The sequence below is a fragment of the Patagioenas fasciata genome, chromosome 3 (genome assembly GCF_037038585.1).
Source record: "Patagioenas fasciata isolate bPatFas1 chromosome 3, bPatFas1.hap1, whole genome shotgun sequence".
In the NCBI taxonomy this organism is placed as follows: domain Eukaryota; kingdom Metazoa; phylum Chordata; class Aves; order Columbiformes; family Columbidae; genus Patagioenas; species Patagioenas fasciata.
In genome coordinates this window covers 59982525-60003847 of record NC_092522.1, presented here as the reverse complement: position 1 = coordinate 60003847, position 21323 = coordinate 59982525, and positions in this window count along the sequence as shown.

Genomic DNA, 21323 nt, shown 5'->3' with positions numbered 1-21323 from the left:
GCTTTTTGATATATTGTGTAGATCAAGAGAAGCAAGAAATAACTAAAAAAAAATATAAAATTTAAAAGTCTGAAATGGCTAATATGTCATACAAACCCATATGAGAGTTCATCTTCCTCTTTGTTTCTTAAGTTCTCCATATTATATATGTATTAATAGAACAGAATATTTGTTAAAAAGTTTGAGGGTTCAACTACTCTTTTTCTTTAGTCACAAGGCAGCCTTAACATTACCTTTTACTGCTATTCGCCCGAGCTACTTTTTAACATTTGCAGTGCTTATGACTCCACATTACCCACAGCTCATTTACTCAAATGCTCTATCACTGGCACTGTTACAAAGGTTTCTTTTGTGTTTCTTTCTGCAACTTTTTCTGCAATCACACTGCACAGTGAAAACAGATCATTTGCTTCCTGTTTGCAGCAGCTTTTTACTCTTTTTTGTATTTATTATTCACGCAGGGAATCTCCTCCTTCTGTTTAGGTTCACCTGCTCTTTGGTTCAGTCAGCCTTTCCCCACAGGTCATGTTTTTTAAGCTTCTGATTATTCTCATTGCTCTCCTTGGAACAGTCTCCAATTGGTGAATGCTCTTAAGGTGCAGAACACAGTACTCAAGCTGAGACCTTACAGATACTGAACCAAGTGAAAGGGTTTCGCTTCACATAATTGTAAATTACACCTCTTTGTGCACTCAGAAAGGATATTTGCCTTTCTTGCTATGTCGTAATTTATGTGTTTAACTTGTGGTCCAAAATTACCAGGATCTTTTGACTTTGAAGGGCTTGATTCCTTATTTTTTTCTCGTATTTTATTTGTGTCATTACTATAGCTGCAAAGATACTTTACGTTCACCTATTGAATAGCATAGTGTTTAGAGTTTGTTTGTTTGTTTGTTTCACCTTCTCATGAGCAAATTATCCTCTAATATACCTGTTGTGCTTTCCAGGATCACCTAATCTGCTAAACCAATAAGCATGCTATTTATCCTATTCTTTAGGATCTTAATGAAAATCTTGATACTGGAGCAAACAGACCCCTTGCACACACTCACTTAATCTGTCCTTCCATTTTTATGAAGAATTACGTATGACACTTTTTTTTAACATGATTCTGAAACCTGTTTTGCATCCTTCCTGTAGTTATGAGAGCCAGTGCATGTTATCCTAGATTGATATCAGAATAAGAAAGATTGTGTCAAAGATATTAAAGAAAAAATATATGACATTCCTGTTACTCCTTCCACAAAGGCAATTTTCTAGCTGAGGAAAAAAAAAATGCTGAGGTGATTTCTTTTTGACATCTGTCTTGATTTTTAGTTCTCCAGTTTTGTTCTCATCACAATCATTATGTTTCATTATTTGTGTCTTTCTATTAGTTGAAGGAAATTGACTGACCTGTAATTCTTTAGCTCCACTTACCCTATCCTTTGAAAGATGGGCATTGCAAAACCCCTTTTGTTAACTGTTTGTTACTTCACCTTTCTTCCATTGTTCCTTGAGGGTAACTTTGAACAGGCCTGAGATTTATTCACTCCTCCTTTAATTTTCCTAATATTGCACCTGACCAGTCTGGAACATTTTGTTTCCACGTGAACTCTCCAATGTACTTTTATTTACCCTAAACCGAGAATACTTTTTAAGAAACTGTCTAAAAATGATTTTAAAGACTCCAGTTTGCACGGCACTATTTTTTGATAGATTTTTTTTCTATGTTGAATAACCTTTTCCTTAGTTTATCTAACTTTTTCTTGATATCCTAGATATCACCTGTGAGATGTGCTTCCATTTGTACCTTGGCCTATTTGACTTGTCTCTGTATGGATGCAGGGTTCAACTATAGGTTTTATGTAACCTACTCTGGTTTCCACTTTCTGTATGCTTCCTTGGGGTTGAAATAATGGAATACGACATCCAGAGCTGATTCTGACTACACATCCCACTTCTTCCTCGTAGTAGGATAGGTTATCTTTCACTTCTGGTTTGTTCCTTTGAAGAACTGCCAGTTTTCCTTAATCCCTTTTGGTATTAGACTTGCCTAACAACTCAGTGAGTTTATTGACATTTACTTTGCAATAAATGTTCTGTTTCCTTTATTTGTGAGGACTAGGAGCTCTTCCATTTTCCGGTCACTCCTCTTAAAATCACTTTAATTTAATACTATAATTCGTGGAGAAGTCTCAGTCTGGAAGAGTCTCTTAACTATTCGCTTTCTTCAACTCTGTATCAAAGGGCATCCTAGAACCTTGAGGGACATGCTGTGTCTGGCTCTACCTACTCCACAAGTACAGCTAAAAATTATCTCTAATTGGTATGTCCTCTTTGCAGGGGAGTTTTTCTGCTTACTCACAAAAATTCCTATTTATATAATCTTGTAGCCATGGCACCGCTTATGCCTTTCTCATGCATTGTCTTATAATTCCTGCACTCTGTAACTGAACAGAGACCTTTTTTCACTATATATTTCCTACTTTATTGACCTCTTCATCTCATGTGGAAATTTCATGATCTTTTGTGTTACAACACGTGAATAATCTCATCAAGTTTCTGTTATGCCAATCATAATTTACAGAATGTTATTCTTTCTAATAGCTCTTATTAATCTTCTATTTATTTTCAAATGTCTACAAATTTGCAGGATCTTTGGAAGATTGACACACTATCCTCTTGATTCTTCTATGAAACTTTTACAAATAATCTAAAATCTCACTCTTACTTTTAATAACCTCTACTAGATCAACAGCAACAATGATAATATCTCTGTGAAATATGGCATGTTGTTAATGACTTCAGGCTTGTTAGCCTGGTCAATATAGTGAAATCACTGTGATGCTCTGATATGAAGTTCAGAGCATAACTTTGTGATACACTTTTCTGGAAGTGAACTTGACTTACGGTAAACTTAGTTTACTATCTTCTTGTGGGTCAGGCATGGACCATTTTAATTGTATAATCAGCCTGGAATTTCAAAAAAGTCAGTGGGCAGGATAGTAAGCACCAGACATCTTAACTTCTTAGTCCTTTAAGTGAAACAAAGGCTAGAATTTATTTCCTGGGGAGTAAACACAGAAGAAGCATCTTTAAAAAAGAATTGAGCTCAAAATATCTAAACTCTCTGTGAATCAAAACTAATTAGATTTACAACTGTCAATTTGACTAAGAGCAATGTCAGTTGTTTCCAGGAGCTTCTATTTTTTTTTTCTTTCTCTCTAAGCCTAACATTGCTAATGTTGTACTTATTGTTTCTTAATTTTACTCTCATCTTCGTGACACTGACTGATCATCCAAACACTATCTGCTACTGTGCCAGAGCCTCCTGGGTAATAAAAGTGCCAATGCTTGATAAGTGTCTGCCAGATAAAGTGCATGTTGGTTCAGAAGAAGCTGTGCCAACTGTAATGCAAAAGGCAATGAATAAAGACAGGAAAAGACTATAAAAATTACTTTAACTTTTGGTTATTGAAACCGTGCATGTTCAAGTAAATAAAATGTTTCAAGTGGCAGTTGCAGCCTAATTTTATTTCTCATCAAATGAAACAGCAACTGAAAGAATGATATTTTTCTATATGTCTAGCTCTGTTGGGATATACAGCGATTAAGTCTTTGCTATGTTTGGCTATTTTTCTTTTTATAAAAGATGAGTTGGTAATATAAACCCATTTATGAGTGGAAGAAAATATACATAATTAAAAAACTTAACACAAAGCCAATAAAGAAAGAGAGATTTAGAGATGGAAGTGCAATGTCTATGTGTTCTGGATCAGAATGTGGTGGTTAATCAGAAAGAACTGTGGTGCAGTAAGATTATAGTAATTTTACTAAAAAAAAATGTGCTTTGGAGGGAGAAGGAATATGAAAAGGGCCAGTGAGCTGGATTCTGTACATGATCAGAAGATACTTTCAAGCACAGAAGCTTATGAATCCTTTTCTGACAATTTTGCATATCCTTAGTGAGGAATAAGAAGCTTAGGAATACTGCATAATTCAATGTATTTGGCTTTGTTAGAGAAGATGCATGAACTCAAGGCACATGGATCATTCTGCTCATGAAGTTTACTTAGTTCAGGTCATGCATATGGGGAATGTACAAAATGTCTCCTGTTTTGACAGACTTGTTCAGGATGGGAAAACAGTCATCCTAGAGTCCTTGAATATTTAAATTACCGGGTAGTTCAGTAAGTGAAATAGCGACATGTACTCCAGGTTGTTCTGATCAGCAGAACTGTGCTCAAAGGGATTGCAGCAGCAATACTTTGAGAACAGGTAGCAAAGGGAAGGAATGAAGAATGACAGCCATGAAAGAGAAAGTAACTTTTGAAAGGTTTACATTAGACTTTTACATTACTCTTCAAACACATCAGGGCAGAATAGTCAGGACTAATGAATCTCCTTTTAATAGCTGCTCTGCTGTTTTATCAGCGAAGAAGAGGAGCAGAGGGAAGTTTCTACTATAAGCACTGTTGCAATTCATTCACAGAAAGGCAAAACTCATTCAAGAACAGAAAGTTTGTTATGGGAAGGCTGCGTGGCCTTTGAATGATGACCTCTGTGGAGTCCATCTATGTCCTAGCAAGAGGAAAATATCTACATCTGTTTTGAAAATGCATTTTAATATTTCCTCATTTGAGTTTTTTAATCAGATTTTAGAATTTAATCTCATTTGTGTTTTTAAATCAGGTGAAGCTGGTGCACTGGGATGGATCAGATCCACTTCTATCTTTTTAAAAGCATGGAAAAATTCCAGAGGCAGCATCTGCTTAACCTTTCCTATTGGTCTTGTGGAAAAAGGATGTGTTTTTTAATATCACCCAATGTGCTGGGTATTACATGTATTATTTAGCTCTCCTAATCCTACTTTTCTACAAATCAGCCACTCTGATATGTATATTAATAGGTAGCTGGGGTAATTTTTATGTTGGACAGACCAGTAAAATACAGTGAAGCATGCAACAATAACCACAAATGTCCATCACTGGATGTTTTATTACTGTGTTGAAGCATTTGATTTGTTTGCCTGCAAGGACAGAATCTCCTCAAGGCTTAGCAGAGTCTTAATTTAAATGCCTCTGGGGTCAAGTGTATGTGTCATGACAAAGTTCAGCAGCCCTGTGAAGTCATGTAGTTTCTATCAGTTGGTTTGAGAGTACGCAGCTCGCTCCGCTACCACTTTTACCTTATAGTCTCTGCATATATATTATAAAATGTTCTCTTTCCATTTCTCTCCCCTGGTAATGACTTCTTATCTCCTCAAAACTGTAGCATATTGAACTTTGTATCTTCCTTCTCTTATACTGAGTTCCCTAGGAACAAACCCTGTTGAAAGTGCAGGATGGAAGGGGTTATCACATTTCTCTGTAACCTGCCTGTTTCCCTTGTAGATTTTGCGATAACAGTTATGGAAACTTTCAGAAGTCATATACCAGTAATACCACTGAAACCTACTGTCCTCAGAGTGCGTATGTTTTATACCAGCTATGCTAACTTAAGGATGACAAAAGGGTCCGTCTGGGAACATCTTCGCTTCGTGAGGCCTCCTTGGTGTCCATGTTCATGCTCATGACATACCCATGTTCTTTCATTATTGTGCAAAAAAATCATTAAAGCCTTTTGAATTAAGGTACAAAGTGAAGCCAACATCAGCCTATCTTCTGTTCTAGCCATCTCATTATAGACAGTTTTCACAGTGTCAGGAAGATACCAACAGGAGCCACTAAAAGCAATATTAAATCTAATTATAAATACATTTTTAAATGGTCTAGAAGACCAAAAGAGGTGAAGAGAAGGAATAAGTTTCTTAGAACACTGCCTGATAAAATGACAAGTGCAATGACAAAAAATGCAAACAACCGTGGAACACATCCTATGGTGGTCTATATATCTATCTATGACACACATTACATCCACTTCATGTGATCCCAAGTTTGCTTTCACTGTGATCACTATTCTGTGCTGGTATTGTGGCTATTAGGAACAATATCAAATTGTTCTAAATTTTTCAATCAATAATAGTTTTTCAACTAACCCTCAGCCCAATCCTTTCAGAGACTGTTTATATTTAGCTATTAAAGACACAAAATAAAAATTATTATATTTTCGTCCTGTAGGAAGAACATTATTTACTCTGACAAATAAGAATGCCCTTGGTTTTTTTGACCTTACAGATAGAATAAAACTGATGGTTTCTAAACAGAACTGACATAATGTAATGCATCTCTTTATATTGATTCTTTCTGTAAAGCCCTTAGGACTCTGAATGTTACATTCCTTCTCTCATTCTATGGTATTAGAACAGACTGAAATATTTTATTTAGATGGAAATTAGATGGTTTTGTCCTCTCTGCTGAATTCTTTTGAATGCAAAGCTACTAAAGTCACTGACTTTGAAAACTGTCTCAACTCAGGCCAGCTAAAATAAAGTTGTTTATTTGCATTTAGCAGAACCTGCAGAAACTGGAGTAGAAGCTCAGCTGATTTGGTACGGCTCTGCTGTCTAGGCCACACTTTTTGAATGAAACCACTGAATATGTTTCTCAAATTAAAAGAGTTCTATGTTATGTAAGAAAACACCTAATCATGTGTTTTTAAACTAATTTCAATGGCTACAGCCTTTGCTCTGAACAAGATCCAGCTCCTCTAGTGACAAAGGTGTGATCTGCTCTCTGCAGTGTCTAGAGGTATCAGATGGGAAACTGAGTATCAGAAATTTGATGGTGCAGCTCTGACATATTTTCCCAGTGACAACTATACCTGCTGCTCTTAAGGTACAATTGTTTAATGCCTTTGTTTTATAATACATGATAGAGTTTACTCTGCTGACAAGTAAATTTTTTGGAATAATTTGTACTTTGGATGAAATCTCTCCTTCTGTTTGCATCAGAGCACATATGACAGGGTCTGATAAACTAGCACTTGGCAATTTGCTACTGGATGTCATGAAGTTATATTTTGCTGATTAATCCTCCTATCTGTTAGAATAGAATAATTCATGTGCATTAATAATGCAAGAAGATTTTTATGATTTCTTTTAGGGCACCTCAATAAATTGTATCTACTGGTACCATTTTCCCCTAAAACTCTACCAAAGTTTGGCATTGGTCTTTCCCAATCTCTAATTTTTAATCAGTCAGTTGCACTTTCTTTTTCCTATGTGAACCTTCTTGCTTAATCTTCTAAATGTACCATATGTTGTGCTGTTTATTTAAAACTGCAGTAACACTCAGAGAGGAATCATGAGAGGAAAAGAGAAGAAAGCTCTAGAGATAAGGGGAGAGTGTTAAGTAGTGGCTTTGCAGAGTATTTTCTTTACTCATAGCAGTATCTTGTTTGTGAGAACAAAAAAATAATCTTTTTCTGAGATTTTGTATTTACATTTTTACTTGTGTCTGTTGATAATATGTACTGGTTAAGCACCTCTTAAGAAATAAGAAATAGCCATTGGGAAATGAACTTGGTAAGCTGGTATATAGATTTGTGGTGCCTGAGCATCAGTGTTACAGATTTGTGGTACCTATGGTGCCTTGCCAGATGGGGTCAAACATTGTAATACCAGTTTTATTTAATCCCGGGAAATCAGAAAATTATCAATGTTAAAAAGTCAAATAGAGGACTGAAATAAATTTTAATTTAAGATGACCACAGATCTAGAATATCAAAGGAATTGTTCCCATCCAATTAGTTGCTAGGAAACAAAAACCTCACTGCAAATCTCTGTGGCAAATCAGTGTCAGACCATCATCAGCCATACCTCTGACTATCTCAAATGCAACGATTAATGTACAACTGAGGAGGTGACATTTTATATCAAAAGATAAGAGCAATTTTAGTATATCAGTGCCTTTTCAGCTCAAATGATGGTGATGGATTCTATTCTCCAGGAATACTTCCAGCTATCACAAGGGAATGCTTTGCTCTTTCGGGAGAAGTGGCGAAGTAAATCTAAATAAAGTATCTAGTTGAAAAAGACAAAAATGAGTTAGCTGTATTTCAGGTGGGACAATCATAGTGTCTTTAAAGAAAAAGAGATTATCATCTTGCAACGCTGATTACTTGTGGGATGAACTACATAGCCAGAAATTATAATGATCTTCATTGACATGCCATATACTATTTACAAATCTGAAGTATAAAGATCTGAGGATGTATCAGTATGTAAAATAGCATGTCTATGTATATGCAATGTAGAATGTAGAAAAGTAGAAATTAAAAAGTAAAAAAAAGGTTGCTGTAACTGCATAGAAAGTAAGTTGTGGTTGTGTCCATGGTAGGCTCCCGTGAGAAGGTGACCTTTATAAGAAAATGAGCTGCCCAGAGCAAATATAGATGATGTTACGTTTAAAGAAAAACACACCAAAAATGCATAACAGCAGATAATGATCATGCTAATCAGGAGACTATTATTACTTCTGCCCTAGGAGGTGCAGCATAACATCAAAGAGATAGAATGAAGGATACTGGTGAGATCCACAATGAACATTGTGTAAGATTGGCCATGTAGATGAATTTTCAGATATTCTAAGCAGACTCTATATTTGTTCTAAAGGTGATTAATGTATAGAAGTGTGCTTTTCTAATACCAGAACCCACCGCTGGCAGGCATTTCTGTGGCATTAGTCGGAGACTGTGCTGTAATAAGATCTACATTAAGGGAACTGAGAAAGAGGTCTTTGCAATATGATTTAAGTTTGATGATGAAATATGGTCATTTCTTGGATTTGACTAGAGGCACCGTATAGCTAAACTAAGCAGAACTGAAGCTTCTAAGGTAGAAGAGATTATGAGTTTACAAGAGAAGGAACGTGAGTTTGATAATGAGCCAATCTTCCTGTATACACTTCCATCAATTACCAGTCTTGTGTGTGTTGTATAAACCCATGTCTGCTACCAACTACATTTCAATATCTGTGTTAGGAGACTGTACTGTCTATTCTATATAGACTGAAGGATTTAAGAAGAATTATTTCCTTAAATTGCTTGTGTGCAGGAGTTCTGGTGAAATACAGAAAGGGAGAAAATGTGTTGAAAAATGTACTGAGATACAGTAAATGTTTTCACAACAGGAAATCTTACAAATAAAATCAGGTAGGAAATTCTGACTTGCACTATGCCATAAGGACCACCTGTTCCCTAAAGTCTGGATGTAAGGTCATATCTTAACAAGTAGACTTAGTGGAGACAAGGAAGCAATATAATGACATATCCCTAGGGCTGTTTTAGCACTGAGTACTATTATCTTGGCCACATCTTCTGCAATTAGGTTTGGCTGGTAGAGTAAGTTTAAAAGTTCACCACCTACATGAGTACCCTGAGCTGAAAGACAATCTGTGGTTTCGTATAGACTGCAGAGACCAGAGAAGGCCTTGGGATACATATGATATTGAGACAGTTAGAGGGACAATGCTAGTATGATTTCAAGAGTCAAGACATGAGGTCTGACTGAATCAGCCATGCAATTCTTACTTTCCTTGGGGTGGTTACAACATTCAATGAATACTGGGTATGTACTGCTCCTTCTAATTCCCTCTGGTGACCACATCATGTCCTGTCTTGAAATCCCTAACTCACAGTCATCATGGCGGTACATGCACATTCTAAGATTATGCAGAGGGGGACAGTGCACTATTCTAGGCCATACATCTTGAAAGCATGTAACTTTTCCAGCTTACATGACCACACATGATCCTGTAGGTGGGAGATCCTGCAGATCCCATGGCTCCTGAGACCATTGTAATGTTCATGGATGGCTCTCAGACAGGCAGATGGCAACCTCCACCATAATTGAATGACAACTATGGTTTAAAATAACCAGTTTCCAGATGGTTCTTAATATCCTTTCTCAGATGAGCTGATATAAAAATTCCTGAAGGCCCTGCTTCAAATTATATCCATTGTCTTGAAGATACAGTACCTGTGAACATAGGGAGAAAGAGAAATACTCCATCTTTTAAAACGTGTAATTGTAGAATTAACATTGATGTAAGTAAAGAGACCCTTATAAACCACACTACTAGCACATGTTAAACAAAGTATATATGAGTTAGGTGTCTGAACCCATCTTACTTAAATCACCATGAAGAATGTGCTATGATATGCTTTTTTGCCCTGGTGCTAGCTCACTTCAATGTTTTCAGTTTTACTTTGATGTGGGTCAGATGTCGGTTCAGGGTCACTGAGATGATGCATGCTTTTTGGCAGAGAGGTGCCAGTGAGGCATGGTCCGTACAGTGATAGGCAATGTGCCTGACTACTATTAGTTGCCTTGTGTTGCTTCTACAGCAAGGCATCCCAACTTGCTACTTACCATTCCAGACACTACATCTTCATACTGTAGTTTGGTAACACTTAATGAGAGGTCAGTGTTACAGAACGCTTAGCACAAACTGAAATGAGTAAGCTAACAGATATAGGAGAAAGCCTAAGATGCAGCAGGAGAGACTTTGACCTCCTCTCTAGTTGCTGAGCACAGATATGACTAGCTGTATAAAATATTTCTCCAAGAATACTTCAAAAAGTCTGCTCGAAGCATTACATGGCTTGATGTATTTCTCTTCAGCACATGAATGATCAGGACCACTCAGAACATGGAATCATCCTATTTCACACCAGTCTTGTATTTTCTACCTTCCTGTCTGCTTCAGTGTGATGTTTGGCTCATCCTGCAGCAGTGCGAGACATTTGTTGCCTGCAATATCTTCCATTTCAGAACTGGAATATTCACTATCCATTTGCTTTTTCCCTGCTCTATTTCTGAATTAAGTTGAACCTTACCCTCATTCTTCCTACTAGAATAATGCTTTTTCATAACAACCTCATGACTGAGTAGCAGTGTCACTGGAGACAGCTGCCTTTTCCATCTATGGTCTCCCATTCTTTTCTGGAGCACTGCTATGGTAAAAGGTTTTATCTTGCATCATACTTCATACTTTTTCTGATCTTTTTTTTTTTTTTCCCCCATAGCATTTGCACCTATACACACTGCTACAGATTTTTTCTTGGTGACTATATACTCAGAATTTATCATCTGTGTTTTTTATTGAACAACATTTCAGTTACTAAGTTCCACACTATGGGTACAGATGAGTTATTAGTGTCAAACAATGACATGACTGAAACACTTTCTGAAAACATTCTTTAAAGTATTCTTTAATCAGATGGGCATTTTATAGAAGGCTCTAAATATCCTGAACTCAAAATAATTATGATCTATGAAATCCCAACAGTACACTTCCAGATGAATTCTGTCCACCATGACACTCATATGGGAATGTGCTTCACAGAATTTAATGAATAAAATATGTCTGCTTATAAATCATGTAGTTTTATGCCCTTTGGTGTCTATGTAGCAGTTCAAGGTATATTTTGTCAAGTAGGAAATGAAAGCTGTTAGTGTATCTAGTCTAAATTTCAGAAAATATTCTACCAATGTTATACTGTGGTTGATTTCCCCTCTCCTCCAAGTAGCTTTGTGTCAATTCACAACATGGTTTATAACCCTGATTTTTACAGTCATTCTAAGTTAATATCTCCATAGTACAAAATCCTTCATTTCTTCTTTCCTGCTATATTTTTGTAAACTTATTATATAGAATTGAAAATATTGTTAGAGTAACTGCAGCAACTAGAGCAAAGCAGTGATTAATTTCTCAGTCAGGTCCACAAACATGACCAAAATCCATCTGTCAATTAGGTTCATGCAAGAAGTGTGTAGGGTTTTAGAAGTGCCCAGCCACCACATCTAAATGGGGAGATACTCGGGTCCATTATGAAGAATACTAGGTAAAGATACGATTTTATTAAAAGTTTGTGAAAGTGAACTTGTTTAACATTCCAGCAGTAGAAAGACTTCTGAGTGTTTCACTTCTCAGCTGATACTGAAAGTGCAAGGGAAGATAAATGTTACAGTGGTAAATCTCCTTCCTAATAGAGGATATTTTGTGGCTTGAAACATCATAATGCTTGGAATGTTTTGCTAAACTGTGCTTATTTAGCCAGGATCCAACCCAAAATACCAGCTGTGCAAACTGATTAACACATCCTTTTGTTTATGATGACTCATTACACAGGGGAAATGTATGAACAATTACTCTTATTAAAGAAAGTGCCATTCTGTTAAGTTTAATTATGTGAGATTTGATGTAGACTGATTATTGTTACAAACGAGGACACAAGGACAGCAGGAATCTAAAAGCATGAAAGAAATACATGGACATCCATATAACTTCTACAAATGGCTTTGCTGAATGGTAAGAACATTTCCATAGTCTTGCATATATATTGTCTTTTCTACCTAAATGGCAATGTAACTTCTGCTAGCAGTCTTCTGAAGCCATTTTGTTGTAATATACAATATGCACTTTTGTGGTAAACTTGTACTGAAAAATAGCTGAAATTTTGGATTTTGAAGGTAATCACAAGTGATACAGCAATTTCTTTTTAAGAGCAGGTAGGCTATGCTTACAGTGTCAGTCAACCTAATTACAAGAATTGACTGCAGGTTTTGCTATGCCAGAGTAGAACAATTAGGTCTCCTGTCATGCTTTTGGCAATGGATAATACATCGGTTGGAGACAAAAATTCCCCTATTCTACCTTATCAGTTCAGGAATGGTATAAAAACACCCTGAAAAAAATGTGAGGAAGGCTTATCCCTTCCTGAACAAAATTCAGAATGAATGTCTACTTCTGAAATTTTTCAGCTGAGATTTTCATCAGATCACCCAAGGTTACTTGTTGTCTGGGTTACCTTTTGGCTCCTGGTTAGCTAACTGAGAATTCAATAGGCCCTTCTAATGGCATGTTGCTAAGTGTTAGGAGGGATCAGCCTTAATTCTTTACTCCCTAGCACTCTTTATCATCATTAACATCTGTGTAAAAGCTTTGATGAGCACTCTCCTCAAGATATCAGTTATTTGTCCCCTATTGTTACATACATTATGCTATATGAAGTGACATTAGGTTGATGAAGAATGATGTCCTTTAGTTCTAATGTACAGGTAGTTTAATGGTAAGGAATGGGTAATTTTTTACTGCAGAGAATTTCTTTATACATAAGTAAGCATTCAGATTATATCTCTATCAGCTTAAAATAATAAATTAAGAGAAATGGAGCTGTATTTTTATGTTATTTTTCTGACTTTTTAAAAAGCTGGGCATCAGGAGATTAATGTTCATTACCAGATTCATCCCAAGAATGAATAAAGGATGTCTTTGGGCTTCCAACCATTCAAAGTCTTGAGTTACTTTGAGGAGTCTCTATTAGTAGGAGGCTGATATGTGGATGACTAATCAGGCTGCACATAAGGAAGAACTGAGCTCTTCAACATGTCTTTTCCTCCATACCTCAAACTGAGTAGCGAACTGGGTAAAAGATCAAATATAATATTTCAGTATATGGAGACAGAGCAAAAAATCTGAGCAATGCTTTGTAATAAAAATTTTTTCTATGTGCTTTAGATTCAACCACAAATTCTGCTCACTGCATTCTTTTTCCTCTATGTGTCATCCTATTGTCACACCTTGTAAAAGCTTGTTTTTAATTAGAATATATAAGGCTTTAACCATACAAAGACAGTGTGTTCCCTTAATTATATCTGATCCTACACCACTATAGTTAAAGCAGAACTGTTGCATGCAGGACAGATATGTCTTTGAGCCAAGGAAATCTTTGTATTTGATACTGACACTTACACACTTTACATCATATTGGTGGGATAATCCAATTAAAGCCTTCTGTCTGACACATCCTTAAATTTCACTGTAAGCAGAAGTAAGTACCCAATTTGGCTCAAAATTCATGAAATGTTTGCTGTGATACTTGAGACAACCCATTTAGTAAAAGGGCTTACATAACTCTAACAGGCTTTTAGCCATTCAGGTTGTCTGTCCTTTCATTTAGGGTCAACTAAATCCCATTAAATTGCTAATTGGGCAGTCTAAACAGCTGTGAAAAAAATCCCTGTGCTACTGCAAAAGAAACTATAGTTACAGAGCTATCTGAAACTATGTCAGTGCTAGACAGTGGGAAAGGTAGTTTCTACTGGAATAAAATGATGTGTCAGAGCATATTTTCCTGAGGAATCAGCTTTAAGGAAACATTAAAAAATTGGGGGGGGGGGGGGGGGGGGAGGTCAGATGGTAGGGTGGATCAGCAGCTCCCTGATGCTATTTTAGAAATACAAGCATATCCTTTCTGGTCTCCAGCAGCCTCTCCCAAATTGTATTATGTAGCTTCTGCCTATAACTGCCTCCATGGCTGTCTTTGATAGCCAGATCATCTGAAACAACAATAAATGCCTATGTTTGCACAAGTGAATCATTCCCTTAGAATTCTGGTTCTTCAAGTCAGTGACTGTCTTCACAGAGATAACTGCAAAGTGCCTAAGTGTTACTGTTATGGAAATAGTAGCAGTAGTAGTCAATGTGATTTTGCCACCGTCATCACAATACACACTTTACATTTGGAGGCTTCTGAAAACAAGGATTTACAGATTTGTTTAAAGCCAAGCAGTATAAATGGCTGATTCTGTTAACAGAAATTTCCTGCCCCCCCTGTGAAGTTCTTAATTTCTTCCCTTCCTGTGAAGGCTTTACTCCAAAACTTAGGGCACTTAAATACAGAAAATATTGCAAATCATCCGTATAGAATATTTCCTTATTTATTATCTCTTCAGGTTTCAAGTAACACGACTGGAGATAATGGGCATTAATAAAGTTTTCATCCTCCACTTTTCCCTCATGTCTGTAAATCACACCAGAATTAACAGGATGAACTTTCCTTTTGTAGGCTAAGAACTCTCTTAGGAACTGTCCATTGGCAGTGAGTCCTGGAGAACTTCTTTGCTAACTTTGCCTCTTTTAAAATTTCACCTTTAACAAAAACAAACAAACAAACAAAATAAAATTGAAAACTATAACTGTTCAAATGAAAACCAAAACATCTTTTTCAGAAACAAACCAAGCCAAAACAAGAAAACAAGAAAACAAGCCACCCTTCTGTTGAAAGGGGAAGATTTCTGAAAATCACTGAGCGAGAGAAAGTGAGAGTGTACAAATTAGCATGACTTTCCAGGCTAAGGTAGCCATCTTGGTGATAGTTACTATAGATATGCATTACTAGAATGCTCTGGATAAAATTTTTAATCTGTAAAATTTGTCAAAGAAGGACTGGAACCCAGAACTACTTCTCACCCTCCCAGCTAAATGCCTTAGCACTGGCAACTCAAGCCACCCAATTCTTGGTTTAGATTTGTGGATTCCATAACAAGAATCAGGCAACTAAAAGTTACATGATATTGTGCTTAGATGGCTTTAGATACATGAGCTTATACACTGTCTGAGACCAAAATCTTCTTAAAAATATTCTCACTCACAATGCAGTCTCATAAATCGTGACTGAGGAGCCACATTCTTCAAACAGTGATAGATAGACTTGTTTTTGAGAAAATACAATCTGTGTGTATGAATCCTTCTGAAAGTAGTAAACCTGCAGCCTGTTCTCCCTTTATTTGTGGCACAGAGACATTTTGATAAATGAGCTCTACAGATGCAAGAACATACTAATATGCCCACATATAATAAAATACTAAAAAGAGAGCAATGAAAAGATAATTCTTAGGCTATGTTATCTTTGAATTTAAGTCAGTAAAAAGATGTATTAAAATGAAAAAAGTATCGTGTCTATAGGTCACTGATGAGTGCCACAACTTCTCCCCGTTCTCATCTAGACAATATATATACATGTATTCTATCACTTGAAAGCCTCTCCAGCAATTTATGTATTTGACTGGGTCAGTGAAGAGCCAGTTATTGTACAGACTTTTCTGAAACAAACTCAGACTTATAGCTTCCAACCACTTTTGACATTTTTTCTGTGGCAGTGATATACAGTGATGCTCTTTGGTACTCCTTTCCCCATTTGTATTTGGCCTTCATTATAGAGCTTTTTTCTTCACAAAAACCACTGCAATTATACATTTACAAGCTGTAATCCTTTTCTAATACTCAGGTGCTTCTATGCAGTCTTTGCAATAGGAGATACGGGTCCTTTATGATTAGGTTTGTTAATTTTTTCAGAACTAGGCCATAATTTTTTCCTTTCTCCTTCGAAAATTACATTTTGTTTTTCAGACTTATTGTATCCCATCAACTACTCTGGAAGGTTTCAATTCTGTGTAGCGTTATTGTCTTTAGACTGAATCCAGGCATTAAAATCTGTGCGGCTGATGTTTGTCTGTATCACGTTATTATACTTTGCTGATGCTTAAAGCATGGCCTACTTCTTCAGTTGCTCAGATGTTCACTCTCATCCAATGGGACATCCAATGCTTTATTGTATACTCTAATAAGAGGCTGAAAGTTTGAGAGTGTTTGCTTATCCATAAAGATCACTTGAACTTAAAACTATGTCCAGTCATTCAATACCAGCTTGAGATTACACCTCTTGAATGAATCAACATTTTGGCTAAAAATCGAACAAGATGGTTACTGCTCAAATAAAGTGCAAGAAGAAGGCCTGCAGTTAATAGAAACAAGAGAAGGAAGTGAAGCATAAAAACACTGTTTGGACACTTGCGGATGAAACCAGGAAAGCCAAACAAAGCTTTTTAGCAGGAGATGTAACTTGTGAGGGACAGAAAGAATAACAGAAAGTTATTCTACAGTCAGTATAGAAAGACCTTATGCACTAGGCAATTTGGCCAGCAGAAATCACGTTAAGCTCAAGAAGTGCAACTCTCTGCACCTGGGACAGAGTAACCCCATGCATCAGTGCAGACAGGGAAGGGAATGGTTGAATAGCAGCCTGGTTGAAAACAACGTTGTGTTAACAATGGACACTAAGCTGAATGTGATCCAACACTGAGCTCTCATTGCAAAAAAAGCAAACTGCACGATGGCCTACAACAGGATGTGTATGGCCAGCAGACTGAGGAAAGCTATTATTTCCCTCTGTTCAGTGCTGGAGAGGCCACATCTGTCTCCTGGGTCTAGTTATAGTTGCTCCAGTTCAAGAAATACATTGAAGAAGGCTCTGCAGAGGGCTACAAAGATGGTCGGTTATGACTTTCTGAGGAGAACATGAGGTTGTGGGCCAGTTTATTCCTGCAGAGAGAAGTCTAAGGGATCGTAGAATCACACAATATCTCAAGTTGGAAGGGACCCATAAGGATCATCAAGTTCAATGCCGGGCTCCTTGCAGAACTACCTAAAACTAAACTGTATGATTAAGAGTGTCATGCAGATGCTCCTTGAACTCCAGCAGGCTTGGTGCCATGACTACTTCCCTGGGAAGCTTGTTCAAGTGACTAACTACCCTCTCAGTGAAGAACCTTTTCCTAATATTCAATCCAAACTTCCCTGATGCAGGGATGACAGATCTAATAACTTACGTTTACTAGATTACACTAGATTACTGAATGGTGCCAAATGATGTAGCAAAGAACATGGGCCACAAATTGCAGCTTGAGAGGTCCTCTGTCCTTGAAAGATTTTGAGATTTGACTGGAGAAAGCCTAGGCTGACTGTGGGAAAGCAAGATGTGGGAAAGCGAAGGCTTCCACAACCTTTTAAATATTTCTGCTTTGAGTGGAAAACTAGCCTTGATGATGGGCAGTATTCCCTTCCAGACAGGATTTTCATGTGTTCTATTCCTATATACTGTTTTTCTTTGTGGAATGCTGAACAAAAGTCATGGATTTTTATGTGTTCTATCTTGACTGTGGTTTTTTGTTTGTTTGGTTGGTTGTGTTTGTTTTTTTTATTATTTTATTTTATTTGTTTTGTTTTATTTTGTGTGTGTGTTTTTTCTTTTTAATTACCCTTTTAATTGCCTGAAAAAATGCAATTTAATGAAACACACTACTTCACAAAATTCAAGGATTTTTTTTCCTAATTAACATAACAAAGCCAGTGCAATGAGGCTGTGTGTTCTTGTCAAACCCTGAGTGTTGAGTCATGCCCACTACTTAACATGTGATATAGAATAGATCATCACCTTAAATGACCTGATATGTCTTCTCAGTACTGGAAATACAATTTCAAGTGTTCTCTCCTCTAGCTGAGACAAATGAGAAATCTTCATGTTATCGTTTCCTGGGAAATCAGCACAAGTGGGTGACTCTCTGAAGTGCATGTACACTAATGCGTGTCGCATAGGGAACATGCAAGAGGAATTAGAAATCTGTGTACAGTTACAGGGCTACAATCTCACTGGGATCATAGAGTCATGGCAGGATAACTCATGTAAGTGGAGCGTTGCAGTGGCTGGATACTGGGTCTTTAGGAAGGACTACCTGGGATGTTGAAGAGAGGAGTAACCCTGTTCATGAGAGAGCAGTGGAAATGCATGGAACAGTGCCATGGGGCAGATGAGAACCTGTTGAGGGCTTATGGGTCAGGATTAGCAGACAGATCAATGTGGTGTGTGTCTGCTATAGGCTGCGTGATAAGGAAGAAGCAGCAAACAAAGCCTTCCTCAGGCAACTTGAAGAAGCTTCGTCTTTTCAAGCCCTGGTTTTCAAGGAATACTTCAGCCATTGCAATATCTGTTGAAGAGGCAATACAACAGACTATGAGCAATCTGGAGTGCATCTATGATAACTTCTTGACAAAGATGGTCAAGGAGCCAATGGAGGAAGATGCTCTGTTGGACATCACACTTACAGACAAGGAAGAACTGGCTAGGGATGTGAATGCTTAGGCGTAGCCTTGGCTGCTGGGACCATAAAATAATGAAGTTCAGCTTCTGTTCAGGGACCTGCTTTGAAGAATTGCATGAGGGATGGCAAATGGTTGATTTCTAAGGGTCAGATCCTCCAGGTTAAAAAATTTGTCAATCCGGACATGCAAGAACTTGAACAAAGGTGGTATGAAGCCTGCATGGATGAACAAGTCCCTCCTGACAAAATTCTAACAGAATTAACATAAATGGGAAGCATAGAAGATGTGAAAGGGACATGTTACCTTGGAGGAATATAAAGAGACTGTTGGAATGTGTAGTGATGGGGTTAGGAAAGCTTGGCAAGGGATACAGTGGGCAAAAAGAGCTGCTGCAAATAAACTGGCAGCAAAAGGAAGACTATGGAAAATGTGGGACAGGACAACGGGACAGGAGAACTGGTGATGAAGGACACGGTGCAGGTACTCAATGCCTTCTTGGCCTTGACCTTTATTAGTAAGATTTGCTTTCAGCAGGCACAGGTCCATGAGCCCCTTTGGAAAAGGCTGGTGCAAGGAAGACTTTCCCTTGGTGGAGGTGAATCAGGTTAGGGAACATTTAAACAAACTGGACATACACAAGTCCATGGGACATGATGGGTACACCCAGGAGTGCTGAGGGAGCTGTCTGGAGTCACTGCAAGGCTACTCTTGATTATCTTTGGAAGATCGTGGTGAGCAGGGGAGGTTTCTGAGGACTGGAAGAAAGCAAAATTTGCTCCTGTCTTCAGGAAGGGCAAGAAAGAAGATATGGGAAACTAAAAGGCAGCCAGTTTCACCTTCATCCCTGGGAAGGCAATGAAGCGACTAATCCTGAAAACCATTTGCAAATACTTGAAGATCAGGAAGGTAAATGGAAATACTCATCATGGATTGATGAAGAGGAGAGCATGCTTAACCAACCTGAAAACCCTCTATGATAAGACTGTCTTGATGGATGAGATGAGAGCAGTGGATATTGTTTATCTTGATTTTAGCAAGGCTTTCAACACTGTCTCCCAGAACATCCTCATAGACAAATTAATAAAGTCTTGACTAAATAAGTGAACAGCGGGATGGATTGAAGATGCAGCTCCACTCAGATGACACAAAATGCAGCTGGAGACAAGATAATACTTATGTGCCCCAAGGCTCGATACTGGGGCCAATACTGGTTAACATCTTTGTTAATGGCCTGGGTGAGTGAACAGAGAATATTCTCAGTAAGTTTGCGGATTATACAGAATCAGAAAGAATGGTTGATATACTGGGTGGACTTACTGCAATTTAGAGGGACCTTCAACAGTCTGGAGAAATGTGCACAGAGGAACCTCATGAAGTTCAGCAAAGGGAAGTGCTAAGTCCTGCTCCTGGGATGAATAACCCCTCACACCAGTACAGGGTGGAGGCTGAGTGTCTGGAAAACAACTTGTCAGAGAAGGCCCTGGGGGTCTTGGTGGACAGCAAGCTGACCATGAGTCAGGAAAGTGCCCTTTCAGGGAAGAAGGCCAACAACCTGGGCTGCATTCGAAGACCAGGCTCTTGAGGGCCTGATCAATGTGCATGAATACCTGAGTGAGGTTGGGGGATGCAAATAAGGTGGAGTCAAACTCATCTCAGTGGTACCCAGTGACAGGACAAGAAGCAATGGGTACAAACCAAAATACAGGAGGCTCTTTTTAAGTGTAAAAAAACCCTTATTTACTGCAAGGGTGGTCAAACACTGGAACAAGTTACCCAGAGACAGTATGGTGTCTCTATCCTTGGAGATATTTAAAGCCCCACTGGACAAAGTTGTGAGCAAGCTACTGTAGGTGACTGGTGTGCAGGGGGTTGGACTGGGTGATCTCCAGCGGTTCCTCCCATCTTGGTGACTCTGTGATATCTGTGATTACAGGAAGTGCAAATCTCTCAGGGAAAGCAAAAAGATTACAGGCAAGCTTCCATTGATTCAAAGTCAGTACAGATCACTGCTGCACAGTCTCAGTTTGCACAGTCACAGTACTATTCATGGTGCCATATTCACCAGAAATAAGTGAAAAAGAGAAAATTAAGCCATTGTCTTTGTATGTATTGACACATGAATGAGTGACTGAAATACAAGTTGGTGTCTGAATTTGCAGCATATTAGAGACCCCTCAGTAACATGCAGGGTGTATTTTCTCTGTAGCAAACATACAACTGGTTGCACATTTCTAATAATGTGTATGCATATAGGCAACAGCCAAAGAAAAAGAACAATACAAGCCCAAAGCCTTGCTTGTATTATGACCACTTAATCAAATAGTTGAAGAATTTTACTGTTCGTATTGCAAATTTGAGCTCTAGGGCTAGCACTGAGAGACCTTAAGGACAGAATAACGTCCCATAAGGGGTGTATGTAATTGCTTCAGATGCATTTTGGCCCAAATGTCTGGAATGTTTAGGATTCAAAAAGAATAATTTTGTAAGTCATTTGCATGTATTTAGCCGCATCAAAAATGGTTCTTAAAACTGGAGTGAGCAGGTTGTCTAAGCCAGTTTTCTCAATGCCTCTTGAAAGTGCTCCTGGGGAGAGGACAGGGAAAATATATGCACACATGCTGGGCATCAACCCTTTACTCAAATAGTGGTGCATGCAATTTCAGTGAACACAGGAAA